Source organism: Protopterus annectens, chromosome 6.part0 (assembly GCF_019279795.1).
Source record: "Protopterus annectens isolate FY-2018-M chromosome 6.part0, PAN1.0, whole genome shotgun sequence".
NCBI lineage: Eukaryota > Metazoa > Chordata > Ceratodontiformes > Protopteridae > Protopterus > Protopterus annectens.
In genome coordinates this window covers 1,560,878,579-1,560,891,947 of record NC_056737.1, presented here as the reverse complement: position 1 = coordinate 1,560,891,947, position 13,369 = coordinate 1,560,878,579, and the positions used below count along the sequence as shown (strand labels likewise).

The window sequence follows — 13,369 nt, the reverse complement described above, 5'->3', positions numbered from 1 at the left end:
GGCTGTGGGTAAAGTGAAAGGCTGTCCCTTGTTGTGGTGACATGCCAGTGCCCACCATCGAAACTCCTGTTGCAGGCAGGGAATAATAGTTATTGTTGCTTCCAGGCTGTGGCAATGTTGAGTCCAAACATTTTTTAGATACCACTGTAACTTCCTCATATGCAGTTTTGCATATGGAATTAGTAGAATGCAGGATGCCATGAACCCCAAAGCCTGCAGAATTTTTCTTGCAGGTAGCTGGGTTTTTGTTGCCATCATTTGAAAGTAATTTGTCAGTTGCCTTTGCTTGTCTGGCATGAGATAAGCCATCTGGGTAGTTGTATCCAAGCTTGCACCCAGGAATATTATCTCTTGAGAGGACCCTAGTTTTGATTTCTTTTCGTTTACAGTGTACCCTAGGCCAACTAGTAATCTTTTTATAAATGCCAGATGCTTTAGAAGAATGTCCTTGCTCTCTGCTTGAATAAGGCAGTCGTCCAAATAGGGATATATTTGAATTCCTTTTTGTCTGCAAAATGCAATTACTGGTGCCAGGCATTTTGTGAAGACCCTGGGCGCAGTAGATAAGCCAAAGGGAAGTGCAGAGAATTGGTAATGCATTGTGCCAGTTATGAATCTGAGGTATCTTCTGCAATTTTGTCTGATTGGGACATGCAAGTATGCCTCTTTGAGGTCCAAAGTAACAAGCCAAGCATTTTTGCCCAGCATGGGTAGAAGATGCTGCAGTGTCAACATCTTGAACTTTGGAACTTCTAGGAAAGTGTTTAGAACAGACAGATCCAGAATGGGTCTCCAGGCTTTGTCCTTTCTGGGAACCAAGAAAAGTCTTGAGTAAAATCCTTGTCCCTGTTCTTGCTGAGGTACTTTTTGAATAGCTCTCATGTCCATGAGAGCTGTAATCTGTTTTTGTGCCTCTGCCCATTGGTTTTGTGGCAGGTCTGGCATTCCTTTTGACCTTGGAAGGGTGTGAAAGTGGAACCTGTAGCCCTGAGAGACAATATTCAGTACCCATTTGTCCTGGGTGACAATGTGTCAATTTTGTGAGAAAAGTGCTAGCTTTCCACCTAAAGGTGCTGTCAAGAGATAAGTGCTTGGCTTTTGAAGTCATTGGGATGGTTTCCTGCAAGGTTGTGACTCGTCTTCTCCACCCTTGGGGGTAGAACCACTCCATTGTCTAGGTCTGTAAGAGCCTTGTTGCTGAGATCTGCCTCTTGGGCATCTGTATCTGCCTCTTTGAGGCCTGTCTGACATGGGAAAGGACCAATTTTTAGAAGGCCAATTTCTGCTAAATCTAGGAGGCTGTACCTGTAAGAAATCCTTTACTGTCTGCATAGATTTTACCTTATCCTCCATTTTCTTTAACACCTCTTCTGCCTTAACATCGAACAAGGTATCATGCTGTAAAGGAGTCTCCAGTAATTTAGCTTTAGCCAGGCATGCCTTCGAATGACAGATCCTGTAACTGCGGCTCTACAAGAAGCCTCTAATGAATCAAAACCACATTGCAGAGTATTGTTTTCCCACTTGTTCAGCTGCATGCAATAAATCCTGCATTTCCTTATTGTCAGGATATTCGGAACTTGCAAACATTTTCTGTTTTAACAAAGACATTAAATATTGTTGGTATTTAAGCATATGAAACTGGCAGTTCAAAGCCCTTACTGCTAAAGTTGCAGAAGTGTAAACTTTTTCCCCCATCTTTCCAGAGCTCTGGAATCCCTGTCAGAGGGGACTTTTTTTGCAGTGGAAGCCTTCACCCCTTTGGGACCCTGAGAAATAGTTTCTGGGTCAGCAGCAGGGTTTTTATAAAGAAATTTATGAGAGTCTGGGACCCTATAATACCTGTCTGGCTTGACTGGTGCTGGGGATAGAGAATCTGGAGACAAACTAGATTCAGAAAAGACATCATCAACAATATCCAGCACAGGGGGAATGGCAAGAGGCCTGTGCTGAGGTAATAAAAGAAAATCTCTGAGCCTTTTCTTTGATTCTGAATAATCCTGGCTTTCCCAATGGAAGCGCTCCCTCATGGTGTGCAAGGTTTCCCCAAAAGAGTAATCCTCAGGAGGAGAGGCTGAATGGATAGACTCTTCAGCATCAGAATCCTCATAGGGAGGGAGAGAGTATCTCTGGTCTGCAGAGGAATCAGAGGAAATAGAAACCTGGTCAGAGGATTAATAGTCTGTATCCTGCCTAGGCCTTTTATCAGGAGAGGGATGGGAACCCCTGATCAAAGTAATTAAGTCTTCTGCCATTTTGAGCATCTGTTTCTTAGGCATAGATGACTGTCCAGAAGAATGCTGTACTTGTTTCTTTGTCTGTAATGATGTTTTAGACTTTGTTTTATCTGCTGTAGTTGACTTCATAGTAAGCTGTGTAGGTCTGAAAACACCCTCAGAAGCTGATGCCTGCTCAGCGGCTCTGGACCCATCTGAGGGAATAGTTTCCGTAGGGCCAATACCTTGAGTTTCCAGAAGCCTAGATGTCTCCACGTGGGAGTCGGAGGTGGCCTGTGGTTCTGAGGCAGCGGGAGTCAGGGGCTGCGAAAGCGCCTCACTGAGCACCAGCAAACCGGTGACTGGCCTGGAAGAGGCTTCGTCGTCAGTTTTGGGTCTCGGATGCCTGTCCTTTTCCTTGTCTTTGCACTTTTTATGAATTCCGGTTGTCGGTTGTTCCGATGGCATTATGTAATTAAACCTACGGCCAAAGTAATGCAATGCAAAATCAAACAGACGCTTAATAGTGCGTTTGTTGAATCTAGCACAAAACCGACAACTAGTGACGTTGTGGTCAGGGCCTAGGCAAGGAATACAGTAAGAGTGAAAATCCTTATGAGGTATTTGCTTCCCACAAGAAATACAATTGTTAACTTTTACTGACATCGGTCTGGAGCAAGAAAAAGTTTCCCCAGTGGGGTACTTAGCTTTATGAAGACTTCGGTTCTGAAATTCGATTTTGAAAATCGGCCGACCGGCACTTGCGAACTGCTTTTGCTTCAGGCACCGCGTGGCAAGAAAGACTGAAGAAAATGGCGTTGGTTGCATCTTATATACCTCTGGCACACTGACGTCAGGGAAGAAGCGACAACAACTGACGCCAGACCAAGACTTTGGAACTCGGGCCGACTGCAGGTCACCTGCCAGCAGGATAACCCAAGTGTAATGACTGCAACAGTGAAACACGATGAACATCAGCCTTCCTGGGAGGCCTAATATGAAGGACACCTTTTAGGAATTGTTTAGCCTTAAATCTAGATCCTAAAAGAGGAGATAAAGGCAAACAAGTAGAGACAGCGGATAAATGGGCCTTAATGGATGAATAAGTCAACCCACAATTCACACAGATAAGAGAGAACCAAAGGAGCATCCACAGAAAGTGGATCCAAGTTTCGAGAAAGACACCAAAACAGAAAACCTCTTCCATTTGGATAAATAGGATTTCCTAATATTGGGGTTCTTGGCCTACTGCAGGACCCTACTTACGTCTTCAGAAAAAAGGTGTCTATGTTGAATCAAAACTGTATCACCAACAATGTCAGTTGAAGAGCGGACAGGTAGGGATGGATGAGAGACCCCATGTCCTGTGTGAGTAGGTTCATCCTGTGAGGTAACTTGTGGTGACTGTCCTTGACTAAATTCAGAAGAGGAGGGAACCAATGCTGTCTCAGCCAAAATAAGTCACCAACAAGATTCTGGGAGCATCCTGCTGAACTCTGAACAGGGCTTTTGGAATAAGGGGAAAGAGTAAAGAAACATCCCCTTCCAAGAAAAATATAGGGTGTCTACCTTCCAAATCAGAGAACCTGGGACTCTGGCACAAAATACAGGAAGCTGTCTGTTCAGAGGGGAGGCAAACATCTATTTGAAGAGTACCTTACTGGTGAACAATGTCCAAAAACAGATCCCTGTGAAGCATCCACTCATGGGATTGGGTTAAAGACCTGCTCAGACGGTCTGTCACAATGTTTTGACCCGACGGAATGTAAACCGCCTGAAGAGTCACTTGATACTGGGCAGCAAAATCCCACATCAGAAGTGCCAACCAGCAAAGAATATAAGATCTTGTTCCCCCTGTTTGTTTACTGTGGTATTGTCTGTAAATACCGTGGAAGGTCCTGGGGAGAAAAGGATGAAAAGCCTGAAGCTCCAGCTGAAGAGCTCTTCTGTCTTTAACACTGATGTGCTCTTTCTGTTGAGGAGGCAACCATACCCCCTGCACCTTTAGGGAGCCAAAAGCTGCTCCCCATCCCACATATGAAGAGTCTATGAACATCTCTCAAGAGAGAAGAGGGAGATGAAAAGTGAGCCCTGGATTTAGGGACGATTGCTGGATCCACCAGAGAAGTTCTTTCTTGATACATGGTAGAAGAGGAATTACAAATTCTAGGGGATGCGCATGTTGAAGTCAAACTGACTTCGGGAACCACTAAATTTTTTTCATGTGGAGTTTGGCCACAGGGAGCATAGGGATGGTGGATGCCATGAATCCCAGAACTCGCAGAAAATCCACAACTGTAATAGAAGCCAGAAGAACAGCCTGAAAGAAGGAAAGGAGTGTCAAGGCCTTAGAAGCAGGCAGAGATGCCAGCATAGGCACTGTCTGAATCCTGCACCCCAGTAAAACAGGGTTCCTGCCAGAAGAACGAAGACACATTATGTTGAATGCATCTTCATCGAACTGTAAATGTCGAAAATGCAAAATGACGAAGCAGCTTTTAAGTGAATTCTTTCCCTGGGAAAGAAGTCGCTTGGCTGCTTCCATCACTTTGCCGTTTTCGGCACTGTAGTGCGATCTCGAAGTTGGTATATTTAAGTAGGGGGGGGTGTGGGGCAAAGCCCCCCACGTAAAATAGTGTTTAGTGTGTTTTTTTTTTTGGGATCAGCAAAATTTTTCCCTGGGAAAAAAAATTTGCTGTTCTGGCTGTTCGCTCTTTTTTGTTCTCGTTCTTTTGTGGTCGATACAACAGCGGTCGATCTTTTGATCATTCGCTGTTATAACACATACCCAAAAAACATGGTCCTGAGGAGTCAGAAAAGACTTTCTGAGGTTTATTGTGAACCCCAAGTTTTGCAGAAGGGAAATGGCAAAATTAAGATTTCGCAACAGGATCTCTGGAGAGGATACCTGAAAGAGGAGGTCATCCAAGTAAGGGAATACTTGGATCCCCTTAATCCTGCAAAAGCAACTACAGGAGCAAGGCATTTCGTGAATACCTTTGGGTCAGTAGAAAGGTCAAAGGGCAAAGCAGAGAACTGAAAATGCCAGGAAGCAACAGCGAAATGTAAACACCTACTAAAAAGGGGATGGAGTGGAATACGGAGATGTCCTCGAGATCCAGACACACTATGCAAGCCTGAAGCAAATGCGGGAACAAAGTCTAAATGGACAGCATTTGTATGAAGGGCATCTTCAGAAAACCGTTCAGATAAGAGGTCTAGAATTGGTCTCCCAAAGTACTCTTTTTCTGGGTGCTAGAAACATCTTGGAGTAAACACTCCTCCTCCTTTGGGGCACAGGCACCTCTTGAATAGCACCCTGAGTCCCAAAGTCCCAAAGCATGTCTGGAAAGGAGAGTTGTTCCACAGAGGGCGAAGGAACACCCATAAAAGGAGGAAGGGATTTCTAAACCATGTAATATCCCTTATGAGTAATGAACAGGACCCAGGAATCCTGAATAATCTGTAGCCAAACAGGAAGAGAGGGGGGGTGAAGAAAAACAGGAAAGTAGCTGGGAAGAATAGGACAGTCAGACAGCACCTGGTTTTCAGGAAAAGGAGACCTCTGAGGCACTGAAGTCTAAGTAGCCTTAGCAGGAGGAGCCTACTTGCTACCCTTTTTGCCCTTAGGAGGAGGCAAAATTACCTGTGGACAAAGGCTAGTTTATTGGGATAGTTGATCTGAAATTTAGGCACAGGAAAAACAAATTCATGTTTAAGTTCCTGTAAAACCTTGCCATTATCCTAAAGGGACTTAACATATCAGCTACAGCTTCACCAAACAAGTGCTTATTATCAAGATAGGCACCCATCAACTTAGCCTTAATATCATCAGGCAAAGGTTGAAGCTGAAGCCAAGAATACCTCCCTCATCACTGACCCAAAAGCAGCAGCCCTAGAGGAAGCATCTGCTGCATCATAACTACACTTAATGGAATGATAAACCCACCTGTGAGGAATTTCCTAACAGGGAAAGGGCAGACGTTTTATCCTCAGAGTCTGGAAGATCAGAAATAACCTGACAAGTCTAGGATAGGAGAGCCAACAAGTACCTGGGCATATGGGTTTGATAATTAACAGCACTAAAAGCCAAAACAGCAGAGGTGTAAACCTTCTTGCCTAGCCTTTCCATGGTCCTGCTCTTTTTACCAGAGGGCAGTAACTTAGGAGACGAAAGCAACTGAGAGGGCTTGTCAGAAGCTACAGACACCACTGAGGGGTCAGCAGAAGGACACGTAAAAAAAATTGCAGTCCTCAATAAAATCGAGTTTCTTGGAAGCAGAAGGCTGAGAGACTAGAGCCTTAGAAAAAAGCATCCAACAAGGCAGCCAACACAGGAGGAATCCATCTGCAGCAACTCATAGTATCTTTTACGTACCTCAGATACCTGAGCACAATCCCATTTAAAGAACTCCATCATCCTGGACATAGTGTTCTCCAAAGAGAAATCTCTTCAAAGGGAGTATCAGAACTGGTGGATTCCTCTTCCTCTGACCCACAGTCCAAAGGAGAAGAAATCTAGCACCTCCTCAAAGAAATCCTGTTCTCTGGATCTTTTCAGGGGAGTGGGGGGGGGGGGGCTGGAACAGAAACTCCCTGAGGAAGTTTCAATACCATCAAAGCACTAAACAAACCTGGACAGAAGCCCTGCCATTCGCTTTGTGGATCCTTAGGAGTAGGAGAAATATGTTTAGTATTTTACTTTTTCTTCAATGTGATGTCTGCCTTATAAAATTTAGAAGGCTCTGACCCAGGATGGTATTCAATGACAGTAGTAGGGATTTCCTCAAATATTAGTCACAGAAAAATACCCCTAGGCTCCTCAGAAATAATCAGCTGTGGGTTCCCCCTGAGCATCTGAAACGGACGTCTGCAAAGCCTTCTGGATGTGCTGAAAGTCGGATCCCCACCAGCCTCCAACCTGGTCACAGCAGAGGAACCCAACAACAAACTCAGCCGAACCTCTGGGCATTCACTTGCCTCAGGAGAGATGTCCTGCAGAGACTGAACAGCAGAAAATTCCAGCCCAGGCTTCTTGGCCTTCATCTTCACCGAGCTGATTTTCAAGATAAAGTGCCAAAGAAGATAGTCTACTATGAACGGTTTTAGATACAAAAGCCCAACAAATGGAACAGGATGTATTGCTGAGAGAGATGCCTAAGCAAAAAAGACACTGGCCATGGCAGTCTTTATGGGGTCTCTGTCTCACATACTGGCATTTCCCCTTCCTGGATGACATGAAACCCCATAGACAATAAAAAAGGGTAAGTAAAAATAAAACCCAACAGGGCACTTATCTGCAATGGCTTGGTGAACAAGCAAGGGAACTGGCATTCAGACCAATGACCAAGCAATGGCGTACAGACTAGCAGCAATGCAATTCTGAGGATGTTATGTCCGGACATCACCTTTATGCCCCGCACTAGCCAAGGGGCATACGTGTGACATATGGTGCACCTTAAAGCAACCTAAAGGCTTTGGTATACTGGCTGGACATCAGGCCAGGCTGCCCTTGGCAGGGGATCCCTAATGTAAAGAACACTGCAACAGTGAAATGGAAAGGCATACTTTCTATGGTGAAAATGAGGACACTGCTCACCTCTTCCTAGGAAGTTGCCGGAGTAAGTCAGCTGTCCAAGTAACAATATATATATATATATATATATATATATATATATATATCTAGGAGCGCTACAGAATCCTGAAAGCCCAAAATCCTGAAGACCAAAATCCTGAGACCGAAATCCCAAAAGTTCAAAATACTGAAAATTCAAAATCCTGAAAACACACAGGATACCAAGACTCACTATATTCCAGCACAGAAACAAATAAAACACAACCTATATTAGTGTTCTCCAAGTATAAGCAGGGGGCAAGCCCCCATGAGCCCCACACCCCCTGCTACTTAAATATATCAACTCCAAGATTGCACTTAGTGTAGTGAAGTGCAATCTTGGAGTTGATATATTTAAGTAGCAGGGGGTGTGGGGAGTTCAGGGGGGCTTGCCTCCCTGTATATAGTTGAAGGGTAATATGTTTCTGTATGTATTTGTGTTGGAATATAGTGAATGTTGGTATCCTGTATGTTTTCAGTATTTTGAGTTTTCAGTATTTTGAACTTTCTGGATTTTGGGCTTTCAGGATTCTGTAGTGCTCCTATATATACATATATATATATATATATATATATATATATATATATATATATATATATATATATATATATATATATATATATATATATATATATATTAAAACATATATATATATATATATATATATATATATGTAGTCTTTTGGACATATTGAAAGCTATTACTGGAGCCTTGTCCTTTGTGAAAACCCTGGATGCAGAAGCTAAGCCAAACGACAATCCAAAAGACTTGTTCTCAGTGTCAGTCTACCCTGATTCCAAAAGACTTGCTCTCAGTGTAAACGACTTACTTTGATGTAAGGCCCATTTATAAAGAGGCTTTCTATGAGGACCAGATTCCAAAACATCATTTACACTGACAGCAAATCTTTTGGAATCAGGGCCAGGGCAAAAACTGGCAATAGAATCCCATTGCTTCAAAGCAGAGAAAGAAAAACTGTTGCGCCTACGGATAGAAATGCAAAGGTAGGCATCTTTAAGATCCAGGAGGACCATCGGGGCTTGCGAAAACAAGAGTGGTAACAGGGTCTGGAGGGTTAACACTTTGAATTCTAGGACCATCAGGAAATGTATCGAGTTTTATCTGCTCCAGAATGGGTCCCCCAAGGTCTAACTTTTCTGCGTATGATGAAAAGTCTCGAGTGATATTCTTTAATTAAGCTCTATTACTGATACTAACTATATAAATCCCTAAAATCAAAATGTCTTGCAGAATGGTGATAATTATATGACTTTCATCTTTTGGGATAGCAGGTTCATGTCATATCTGCAATCTTTGCAAACTGTAATTTGTAACCCTGGGAAATAATCTCCAAGATCCATTTTCCATGTGTGCTCTTTTTTTTTTTTTTTTCCCCACTTTTTTCTGGGCACTCTGTCAGGCCTTCCTGCTACCTTGCATAGAAAGGGGGGAGGGGTGCTGAGATGGGTTGAAGTTCCATCCAGTCATAGTTGGACCCATAAGGTAACAGCGAAAAAACAAAACAGAAAACCAACCAAGAATCAGTGTAGGCGGGAAATCAGCGTACCAAATCTCCTGGACTGACGGCAGTTACAAAAAAATATGCCCACAAATCAAGAGTTCCACTGTGAAGCCTCTGTGCGAAAATAATTCATCTGGTAAAAATGCAACTCCAAGAGCAATATTAAAACAAAGTCTTCTTTAATGCAGCACAAAGTGAAAACAAGCGCTTTCGTAACAGACCTGACTCATAAGGTCCCCCACATTTTCCTAGGTTCTCTCCCTGCCATTTTTTTTTATTTTTGCCTCAGCCATTTTACTCTTCTCTAGTTTACCTTTCTGGAAGAGTAATTCCTTGCATTTCTTGATACAAGGGGAGACAAAAAAAGGTATTTGAGACGCTGCACAACTCTTCTCTTTCCTCCATTTTTCTAAACACCTCACTAGTAGTGTTCCCAAAGAGAACTTCTGTGTCTAAGGGTGCATTAAAAAGTTGTACTTTGATATCCTCCGGCAAGGGATGCTGACACAGACATGGATGCCTTCTAATTACTGAACCTTTGGCTGCTGCCCTGATCGCTGCATTCGCAGCATCATTTCTGCACTTAATGGAATGTTTCATCACTTGCCTCAATGTCTGGGTATGCTCTAATAGTTTTGCCCTCAGGTTCACATCAGACACCATCCCTAGCATTTCTTAGTTGGTCTAAGAAAGATATCTGAAACGTTGGTCACACGAATCAGACAACAGATGACTTTAGCTCACTTAAGCCTGTAACATTCTTTCTGCACACTTCCACTTTACACCCATAACTTCTTATGGTGTCCAGACCTTTTTAGGGCCTGACTTCTTTAATCAAGTGTCTAATCAGTTAATAATAATTAGAAAATGAAGAGTGTTATTTAAAAAATGACATTGTTAATCTAGGATGCCCTGCAATACAGAAATGAATCCATTAAGATGGCACATTCATATTTTCATATTTATGTTCATAATTTCATAGCCGAGAGCCATACAAGTTACTGAGGTGTATGGTGTGAAATGCCATGGTGGGAGACAGGAAAGTTTATTAACAATATCACATTATACCGGAGATATTGCTAGTAATTATGAAAATAAAAAATATTTCCACATGCACTGAAAATTTCAAAAAACAAGTGACTTACAAACTGTTCCAAGACATTGGGTGAAACCTTACACATTCTTGAAGAAAACCATCTTTGATATTTGCACTGTTAAGTTGCACATCTTTAGAAATACTCAAGTGTTACTAGTATTGCAGGGCATCCTAGATTAACAATGTCATTTTTTTAAATAACTGATCAGCGTGCACGTTGTAAATCAGAGTTATAGTAAAGGAAAAAGGTCCGGGTCACCCAGACTTTTTCCATGACTATAACTCTTTTTTTTTTACAGCAACGGAGAATGCAAGATCTCCATTGCTTCACACTGTCTCGCTATGTTAAACGAGTTTAACATAGCGAGACAGCTTTAAAAAAGCAACGGAGATTCTCTGTTGCTTTTTTAAAGCTGTCTCACTATGTTAAACTCATTTAACATAGCGAAACAGTTTTTAAAAAGCAACGGAGATCTTGCTTTCTCTGTTGCTTTTGCCCACAGCTCTGATGTACTGTATAGGCATGCGCAGTACATGAGAACTGCCACAAAATACCAGACAGCTGCTGGAGGGCAGCAAGGAGGCATTATATAATGCCATTATTTAAGAAAAGTAAATTTTTTTTTTCTTAAATAATGTCATTGTATAATAGCAATAACCCACGCCTGGGTGTGGGTAATGCTGGATTTACCCACGGCTGGCTTTGTTTGGCCACTTGGGCTTCACCCTCGTGACCAAACCACACCAATCGTGGGTAAATCCAGCATTATGTTCTCCTATTTAAATGGTGATTTTTTATATGTTAAGTTATACTGATAAAGGGTGTAGACCCGAAAGCTTTATTTAATAAAGATCCTGGTGTATATTTCGTTGTTAAATCCAGCATTACCCACACCCAGGTGTGGGTTATTGCTATATTATACAATTAAGTATATGTTTTCATATTTCTGTAAATAACTCAAACATGCACTCAGAGGAATTTCTTTATGTCATGTAAATATGTCTGGTTAAGAAAAATGTTATAACATCTCTCTAGGCAGTACAGTTTACAAGACATGCCAACTTGTATTACAATGTATCACAGTGTATTGAAAGAGTATGAATGCACTGACTTTTATCACTATAAAGAACACTTCTTACTGATAACACTACTATTTGTACAGTTCTAATAGCTTTTGTTATTCACAAAATACTTAACATTTATTTATCTTATGCTTTTTAAGTTTATTTTTCAGAAAATGTTCTGAAAAGGGTAAGCTGTTATAGGTGTGACATCTGACAGCACACGGGTACTAATGAGTTAAAGGCCAAGGTAGCAACAGGATAAACGTTCTTCCCAAATCTATCCAGCACTCTGTTTTCTTTATTGAGCAGACTTGGGAGCAGGAATCAACTTGGGCCCCTTTTCTTGAGCCACAGAAACTACAGTTGAAACTACTCCATGGTTTCTATATATGAAGTTATGGGGTCTTTTTGATCCTTAGTACTTGTCTGTTTTTTTCAGAGAGGTTTGTGACTCTGGTCCTTGTGAGGCTGCCAGAAAATCATCCTCCGGGGCTCCCAAGACAAGAGAAATAGCAACAAGTTGGGAGGCATCCAAGCCCAGTAAGCCAGAATATGTTTGTTGAATCTTAAAGCCCCTCTTCATTGTCATTTGAAGTGCTCTTTCATTTTTGTACAAGTCTTTTCAGATAAGATTCCCTCTGTGGTAGAACATGAGGAAAGCATCCTCAATGTCAATGTCATAACAAGCGGAGGAAGATTTGTGGAAGGAACAGTCCAGGTCTTCCCCTTAGTCTTTGGGGGGTGCTCAACCTTTAAAGGAGAGTGTTCCCTCTTTCTTTTGAGAGAGGGAACTGTAGACACAAGCAGTTCTCTCCCTGGCTCTGTAAAGCTTGTAAGGAATTGTGGACCAGGGAATGCCACTGTTCAAGTAGGGTCTGGGATTGGGGTCAGGCAGACCAACCCAGTATCTAAACAGACACCTGCAAGGAATTAGAACCAGATGATCCATGCTTAATCTTTTTGGTCTTTTTAATTGGTACATCCAGAGTAGAAGGTTTACCTTCTAAATAATAGTTCTTGACTTCCATTTCATGGCTCAGATCCCTAGCCAGAGTGGGCTCTCCAAAGGGAGGTCACCAGCGGACACAGGAGGAAGAGGTGTACAAGTCAGGGGGGCTCTGAAAGTCCCTCAATTGGAACCACCTCCTTGGATCACTTGGAATGTCTGATACTAGAATTGCATTTTCCAGGTCTCCTTCAACCTTCTCCTTTAGTTGTCTTTTCTTCCAGAGGACACTGGAACCTAAAGATGACCCTGCCGACACAATCAGAGGTCATGTAAGGGCCCTGAGCTTCTTTCTGATGTGGTAATGCTGCAGGGAACGCTATTTACTCCTGATAACTTTAGGCATAAAACCCCCAATAAATTTAAGTCTTCCACATCAAAATAGGCTGTATAAAAAAATACAATGGAGACGGATGCCTTTGTGGAGAATTTGTCTAATACACACAAAACTTCCCTTCATGGACTCTGACATATGGTCACAATGGAGAAAAAACAGACTAAGCAAAACTATTTGATCACAAATACAAGGAAAAAGAATATTCCAAAATGGGGTACTTATCTTATCCTGAGCTCCAAAGATGAATGAATGATGCCGGACACTGGACATTAGATCTGTAAGGTACAGTGCAACGAGAAAGTATTTGCCCCTTTCCTGATTTCTTATTTCTTTGCATATTTGCCACACTTAAATGTTTCAGATCATCAGAGAAAGATAACCCAAGTAAACACAAAATGCAGTTTTTCAGTGATGATTTTATTTATTAAGGGGGAAAAAAACTATCCAAACTTACGTGGTTCTTTGTGAAAAAGTAATTGCTCCCCCTTGTTAAATCATGAAGTAACTGTGGT

The 13,369-nt window shown here is 42.1% G+C and overlaps 1 protein-coding gene across 2 annotated transcripts in view; it reads right to left on the bottom strand.

The window, feature by feature from the left end:
• OSBPL11 (oxysterol binding protein like 11) overlaps window positions 1-13,369 on the bottom strand; it is a 1,295,440-nt gene that overhangs the window by 711,529 nt on the left and 570,542 nt on the right. The window lies entirely within an intron of this gene.